Below are 8,660 nucleotides of genomic sequence, written 5' to 3' on the forward strand. Positions count from 1 at the left end.
CTTCACTTTTTCATCTAATTTGCAACCAAATTCAACCAGTTCTGTGAGCGTCCTGATCACCAGTGCTTTGAACTGTGCATCTGATGGGTTGACTCTCTCCTGGTCATTTAAAAGCATTGGCTCTGGGACTTTGATCTGTTCTTCTATTTGAGCCATTTTTTTTTTTGGTCTGGTCATTCCTGTTTCACGTGAGGGGCAGAGCCTTCGGTGTTCACCAGGGCGGGGCAACCCAGTTGCTGCGTTGTGATGCTGTATGTGGGGGCAGGGTCTGAGAGGGAACAATGGTGCTCACTCCACTCTCTGTTGGACCTCAGTCTCTTTCACTGCTTCCCCCAACCAAACTGGGTCTTTCTGGTGCTAATTCCCATGTTGTGGCTTGTGTATACTCTAGAACCCTGTGAGTCTCTCCAAGAAACTCTCCTGTGAGGCTGGGAGTCTCTCCCTGAACCTCAATTCCCACATGTGTTCTCAATTTATGTTTTGAGGTTTTATTTCCCACCACTGCGACCCTGGGTTTCGCAGTCTGTCTCCCTCCCCAGTTTCACCTGGTTTATCTGCAGGCAAATGTGGGACCACCGCCAGGTCAGCAAGCAGCCTTGTGCTCAGTGTCTCGCTTCATAATCACCACCTCGCTGGGTCTGCTGGTTGCCATCTCACACCCAGGGTCTGCCAATGGCCCCCTGCACACCCAGGGTCTGTCCACTGCCGTCTTATGCACCCCAGCTGCCTTGTGCACCCAGTGTCACCAATTCTTGTGCTGCGACCCCTATCTGCTCAGACACCCAACTCTGCCCTGCCTACCGGTCTGGGTGAATGTGTATGTTTCAACTCGTTGGCTGTCTGACTTCCATACAGTTCAATGTTCTATCAGTTCTGGTTGTTATTTTGTTTCTAAATTGTTGTTGTCCTTATTTTGGTTGTGCGAGGAGGCACAGTGTGTTTACCTACACCTCCATCTTGGCTGGAAATCTAATAAATACTTATTTAATAAATGAATGAAAGGACACAGAAAATGGCAATGTGTAGTTTCAATATGAGTGTGTTAGTGTATGTGCAGAAAATTACAATAGAGTAATAAGAAAAATCTTTCAATTATAAAGTACACTAGGATAAAAAGGAAATTCAAGTTCAAAGAGAAAAGGGGATGATGTAAAATTTCTTTTTATTAAAGAAGAGCTTGTTCCTGTGTTTTTTAAATAGGTGTTAATGGGTATCAAATGGCTATGGTATTTAGATTCCACTTCTTTTTTTTTAGTCCTCACAATAGTGTTTTTATTAAATCATTTGCTTTATAAAACACTGCAGATGTCATAATTGTTAACATAACAATTTACCAAACTGTAGTTAACTGGTGCATCTTGCTGAGCATGTTTTATAAAGGAAAGGAAATGCCAAAACCCTGTTTAAAGGTTTTCCCATTGCAGCCTAGGAGAACAAAAATTTGTTTCTCAGACATTCAAATTAGGCAAATAAAACAGGCAGGGTTTCCCTCCCCCATCCAAAGCACTTCACCAGTAGAATAGTCTGATAAACTAGATAGTCTGCATTCAAGAGATTCCACAACTTGTAATGCAAAAATGAAGAGGTTTACCTTCTTCAGCTTCAAAGCCTAGGGTTTTGGTCATTTAACTTTTGAATACCAAACTAGTGCTTTTCAGCTCCCATATCTTAACTCTGAGATAAGCAATCTTCTTTAAAATGTATGTTTAATATCCTCACACTCAATTTGAAGACAAAGTAATCTTAATACTAAGTGCACACCACACAACCTTGCTGCAGACTGCTTTTCTTGATAAATTATGAAGTAGTCAAGGGGGTATGGTTAAGGCTGTATTACTGAAGGGTGCTGGTCAATACTACACAATTTTTTGTCATGTTGCAACCCTTGTTTCCAATTTAGTGACTGCTGCTACAGAATCAGATAGCAACAATGACAACATTATTAACTTTTTGTTTGTTTGTTTTTTAAACTATGATTCAGAAGTTCCAAATTTTAACCCCTTGGCAGCAAGACCCAAGTTTCCTCGTTTGCACATTAGCACCTAAGCATCAAGGGGTTAAATAACCAGCACAAAAGATACTGCATTTCTGACTGTAGCATTTGGCAGAACTGAAAGGAAAGGAAGCTGTGCTACATGTTGAAGGGATTGTGGGCAACAGAAAGAAGACACCAGAGGAAATAAAATGTCACAGGAAATCTTCATAGTCTTGTACATATCCTCCATCATAACCACCATAATCTGTCAGATCGTCTTTCATAATGGCCTTTAATCCCCCTCCAGGAACCACACCTTTCTTCTTGTTTTTGTCTGTGCTTGGCTTTTATTGCTTCTGTTTCTCACTACAAAGCACAGTCAATGAATTGGTAATCTTTTTCAAGTCATCAATTTCCAATGAAATACATACATCTCGAACTAAGGCTTCAAAAAAACTGGCATAATATAGTGACTTTTCATATTGTGTAATTTTATCTTTTAGTAACTTTCTAAACTCTTTGTAGTAATCTCTTGAAGATGGGTTCATAGCACCTACTCCACAAATTGTATTAGTAACACTAAAAGTTTCTTTTGCTAATGTGAGGTCTGATTCTTTCTGTAATTTCTTTAGCCTCAGTTATCTGCTAATTGTTCTTCTGGCATTAGCACTTTAATTTCTTTAGGTTCTTCTAACTGCTTTTTAATTTCTTCTTGACTTTCCTTCTTTTGCCATTCTTTCTCTTTTATCTTCTCCGCTTTTTTTTTCTTTTCTGAATTTTTACTTCTGGTTTTACTTCTGCTTCCTCTTTTTCATCATCATCATCATCATCCCAGTTATCTGTGACATCCTCATCCTCATCCTCAGCTTCCCAGCAGTCCCTGCTTGTGGTGCTGACACCCCCATCTTCCACATGGGGTCTTCCACAGAGAATATATCTGCATCCCAGGAGTCAGAGTCCCCTGCCAGCGCCACCACCACCGCCCTGTCAAGCCGGGTGTGAGCTTGTGTAAGGGGAGAGCCATCAAGCAGTTAGTGTGGCAGAGGTGAGTCACTGGATTTGCTCTCATTGGCTGGCACAGGGCAGGCTTGGACCATGGCTCAGATTCCATTTCTAAGTGTGATGTGAATTACAGTATTTGTAATATTGTAATACATTGGAAGTCAAATTTTTTGCAATTATTTAAGTTAGATTTAAATATTTAAAGGGTTAACTTTAAATATATGAAGGGGGTTCACAGTTTAACAAAAATAATGTAGAGGATATGCAAATGAAAGAGTTTAAAGACTACTGTTCTTCTATTTACATTATTAAAAGAGCTCTGGCTCAGAATTAGAAAATATCACTTCTTATCTTGAATCTTCCACTAACTTAGCTGTGTGACCTTGGAGAAGTCACTTAACCTCAGTTTTCTCTTTTATGAAGTTAAAGAATGTGAGAACATGAAATCTAAAATCATTTCTAATACTAAACCCTCTATTCTGTGACCCTTAAAATTGGTTTTCTGTATCTTTACAATTTTTACTTCTTCTTAAGAATCTCTTCCTGCCTTCTGTTTCTGCTCCTATGGCCACATTCCCACCCCTATCATGTGTGGGCTGGGGAATAACTACAAATAAAGGCCTCCCGCCTGCAGCACACCCCCTCTTCCCTTCTCATGAGGAGTCTTGCATGCATGAGCATAGACAGCTCAACCTGCACATCCAAGGTTTCTGCATTCTCCCTATACCCTCTATCCCTCACAACCCCTCTCCCCCTGAAGACAGCCACTTCTCAGGCTTGAGGCTATAGCACTGTTCTCCATTTGGGTAACTTTAAAATAATACTGTAGACTGGATGGCTTATTAGCCACACCAATTTATTTCTCATAGTTTAGGAAGCTAGAAAGTCCAAAATCAAGGCACTGACAGTTTTGGTGCCTGGTGAGAGCCTGCTTCCTGGTTCATAAAGGACCATCCTTTTACTGTGTCCTCATATAACAGAATAGGAAAAGGAGCTGTCTGGGGCCCCTTTTATAAGACACTAAACCCATTCATGATGGCGGAGCTTTCATGGTCTAATTACCTCCCGAAGCCTCCACCTCTAAATACACTGAGGATTAAGTTTTAACATATGAATTTGGGGTAGACACAAACTTTTAGTCTATATGAACTGTCTACCATAGGAGGATTGATCCAGGGAAGAGGCTGATGCAGGCCCTGGCAGCAGATTCAGAGACATCTGGGCAAGGGATTGTCTGCCTCTGTGTATGTAGGCAAGGGTTCTAGATAGTCATATCCCTTGATCCCACAGCCATTTCATCTCATGAAATGAGGATGGGGAAGGATGTGTCTGGAGTAGGGTAAAAGGGAGGTCCTCTAAAGCCCAGGACCCAGGGAGGGGGTCCTAGTTGCCAATGACTAAGATGGTTGTTTCTGGCCCTAACTTTTGTTGATTGTCTGTCAGGATGAATGGGTAAATATGTGGGCATATATATACAAGGATATACAACACAGCCAAAAGAATGATTAACTACTGATACACAGAATAACATAGATGAATCTCAGACACTATATCAAACAAAATAAATCAGAAACAAAAGGGTACAAATTGTATGATTTCATTTATATGAAATTCTAGAACAGGCAGATTGTATACTGACAGAAAACAGATCAGTGGTTACCTAGGGATTGGAGTGAGGGGATTGACCACAAAAAGGTATGAAAAAACTTTCAGGGATGATGAGAATGCTTTGAAGCTTAATTATCCTGGTGGTTTCACAAATGTATACATTTATCAAAATTTATCAAATGTAAAATGAATGCATTTTGTTATATGTAAATTATATACCAGTGACATTGATTTATGAAGAAAAACAATAAGAACAAAAGGACTGCCTAGCGGAACTTACATCTGTCAATAAGTATACATTCCACATCATGGTATAATTTCTTTTGCCCCATTCTAACAGAGTTTTCCTTAAATCTATACAGAAATGTTCTCAGATAAATATATGTGTGGGGGTGTATTGGGGAGAGGAACCCATTAGTCAAACTTAGAAGCTGACTCTAAATCCTCAAAATTTTTATTAATACCAGTCTATCTTCATTTTGAAATCAAAATCAACCTATGGCAAGTAGCGTAGAATGTTGCAACCTGTGATTTCAACAGCTTTGGGTTCAAGTCCAAGACCTGCCACTTGTGAGCTGTGTGGCCTTATGGGGCAGTCAGAGCAGGAGCCAAACACAGGATTTTATTTCATCCTCACCTAAACACTATGAAATATGTGACTTTCACCATAACCATTTTTGCACTATAAAAATGTAATGAAAAACCTGGAGGTAAGATCCCACACCTAAGAAGCCATAAGCCAGGATTTGAATCTACGTGCCTTAAACTCTGCACTACCATACTTCCCCAGAGCAAGTTACTACTTAACTTCTGAATCTAGAGCTCTCTTCTTTCTAAAGCTGGAATAGCACCACTTATATTTTAGAATCATTGTGAAAACAAAATAAGATGCCTTGTGTTATTGATGTGGTCAATAGAGTTCAGCAATCTATTCTTATGGCTACAGGTATGCCAGTCATTTATACCCTTTGGATTAAATACCAACATCAATACTTCCTACTCGCCTTTCTCCTGGCAGACTCACCAGTATAGGAAACTAGAGATTAATCCTGGAAGTTTCTAACGTTACTAAGAATTCCATTTCAGCAACTGAACAATGTTTAGTCAACTTAAGAAAGAGCACACTACTGTGCAAGATGCTGTTTGAAGCCAATTAAAGGAATTCTTCCATTCCAAGAGGCAAGATACTAAAATGTAGAGCTCTTCAGAAGAAAACTTAAGTTCAAACCTTCCATTTGAGGTTTCCCTTCTGGTCCCTTATGCTTCACAAAATACTTCTCATACAAAACCCTTCATACATGGAAATCATCCCTCTTTAGAAGTACCAAAGTATTCTAGGGGTGGATTTTTTTGTAATACAGTTGTGCTATGTTGCTTTTTTAAAAAATGGACCAAACAGCCCTGTGCCTGAACTTCACACTTACTGATTCCATGTACAGAAAAAAAGGTTAAGATCTAGATAAGAAGCTATGAGGTTACAAACTCACCCACTACATGCGATTCTCTCTGCTGAGCATCACATCATTGATATGAGATTAATAAAGTGTCTGGCAGAAGTATTCCTGGCATAGTGCCAGGCATAAGATAGAAGCTCAATGCAGGCTAGTGCCTTGACCCTCTCTGAGATTGGAGTGGGCATAATTTTTCTCAGAAACACCACTCTTTTCTTTATTGAATCAACTGAATTAACAACAGATGCATCTAACTTAACTTCTAAGAAAACAGGACAAGCAAAATTGTAATGGAGGTGCAACCATGTGTAGACTTAAATGCTCATGGGTCTACCACAAGAATCAAAGTAAAGGAGGGCTTTCCTAGAGGCTAAGTAACAGACAACTACAGTCATCTGAGACTTAAAAAAACAAAAGCAAACCACCAGATGGCACTGAACTTTTTCATCTCCTTTTGGAACAGTGTAGCTAAGGGAAGGATGTTTCTATCAATAGCTGCCAGTAGTCTCCAGAAAGGTTATTGAGGACAAATTCAACCTTATGAGATATCAGATATAAGATGGAATCTGCATTCTGGGGTGCCTTCCACCCCAAAGCTCACCTCTAATGTAATAGAAGTGACTAATATCTCCTTCCCATGCAGGGCTCTGCTCAGAGAAGACTTGCCCAGGTAACCCTTTCCTGATTGACCAAGCCTGCCCAGAACTTAGTGTACTAGCAGAGACTTAACTCTAAGCTGGGCTACAGTTTCTTCACCAAGACTTGAAAATTGGACTCAACTGGTTCAGTAGTTAACTATGGGTGATGGACATAAGGTGATACAAACTTAAGGGCAAAGATACCATTTGGGGCTGCCATGTTTGGCCCATGTGCTCAGAGATGCAGAAAAGGTCATTCAACATGAAACACAGAAGAATGCTGCAGAGTCACAGGGAGAAGCAGGAATAAGAAGCACAGAAACCCAAAGAAAGAAGAGGAAGGGATTTTGGATGCCTCTCACATAACTTTGCTGCATTCACTCCTTTTCGGCTCAGGCTGACTTGAGTCATATACCACACCCTTTTTGTCAATCCCAGATATTCTAACCCTTAAGGCTTCATTTCTTTAGTTTAAATGTTATACAACTGATGCCTTATGGGAAAAAACCCACCACAATAAATATTATTTTGATCCCTGGCACCTTCTTGTGAATAACTTTGTCAGAATCTTCCCCAAAGACAAGTTCTGATATGGAAGTTAGTGAGGAGACTCCAAGAATGGCCCCTTGGATGGGCAAAATGCCCTCCAACCAAGAGGTGGAACAGCACAGGAATAATATGGACCAACCAACCCAGCCGCCCTCTCCAATTGATTGCCAAACCCAGTCTAACATCCACTGCTGTTTGGCTGTCCTGCCAGCGGTCCCTCTATTCTCTCTTACCCCAGTCCTCTTCCCCCTCCTCTCTCACTTGGACTTTACTTCAGCCTTATAATTGGCTTCCCATGCCCCAGCCCCACCTACTCCACCCCATTTTATTCATTGCCAATGTGTTTTCTCAGTTTGTTTATTCCTTTATTGGCTATATCCTCCATTAGGATATCAACTTACAAGAGCCAGGACCAGCTATCAGATTTAACTGTTCCTAAAGCAGAGTTTACAAACTTGCTGTCCTGCATTCTTGCTACTCTTTTAAAATGGTTGCTGTGGTTTGGCCTGGTTTTATGCATGCTGATTCTCCCTTTCCCATATTCTCTAAAAGCTTTGCAAGGCCATGGGCAGTGACTAATTTATCTTTGAGGCCCCAGTTCTGTGGAGAGTCAGATCTTTAAAAATGATGGCTGGATGGAAGAATTGGGTGGACAGATAGAAGAATAGAGGGAGAGAATGAACGAATGTCATGGCCAGAGGGGACACTTTCCATTACTATGGCTGTATAGTAACAACTCCAGAATTCATTGCATAAAACAATAATTATGTTAAGCCCAAAGAAATTTAGAAGGAGAATTTGTGTCACTTGGCATCTGTCATATGGCTGCAAGCAGATGTCAGCTATAGTTGCAGTCATCTGAAGGCTAGATTGGGCGAGACATCCAAGATGGCCATTCACATGGTTGACAATTAATACTGGCTATCTGAAGGAAGCTCAGCTGAGATTCCACTGTAACACTTACACATGTCCCCTGGATGCAGCTTGCACTTCATCACAGTAAGTGATGGAGTAAGGACTTTGGCCTCCATAGCACTGCCAAACTTCTTACATAGGAACTTGTAGCTCCAACACAAGCATCCTAGGAAATAAGAGAGAAGCTGCATTGCTTTTTAGGACCCAGCATCAGAAGTTGCACAGCATTACTCCTGCCATGTTTTCTCTATTGGTTGAAACACTCAAAAGTCTACCAAATTCAAGGAAAGGGAACATAGACCCCACCTCCCAATAAAGGATGTCAAAGAGTATTGGAACCACTTGTTAAAACTGCCTCGGTACCTTAAGACTCTTCTAGTCCACCCCTTTTTTATGGTAGAGGAAATAAAGGTTCAAATAATTTACATAGCTTATTCACAGTCATGCCAATTTGTGACAGAGCTAAGGCTAGAACAAAAGCCCCTTCACTAAAGCCAGTCAGTCTCCATCTACTTCATTATT

The 8,660-nt window shown here is 40.6% G+C and overlaps 1 pseudogene; it reads right to left on the reverse strand.

The window, feature by feature from the left end:
• Positions 1-2,026: 2,026 nt before the first annotated feature.
• Positions 2,027-8,254, reverse strand: LOC118979326 (eukaryotic translation initiation factor 3 subunit J-like; annotated as a pseudogene).
• Positions 8,255-8,660: the final 406 nt, after the last annotated feature.

The sequence above is a fragment of the Sturnira hondurensis genome, unplaced genomic scaffold (assembly GCF_014824575.4).
Source record: "Sturnira hondurensis isolate 20B ecotype Veracruz unplaced genomic scaffold, ASM1482457v3 Scaffold0022237, whole genome shotgun sequence".
Taxonomy (NCBI): domain Eukaryota; kingdom Metazoa; phylum Chordata; class Mammalia; order Chiroptera; family Phyllostomidae; genus Sturnira; species Sturnira hondurensis.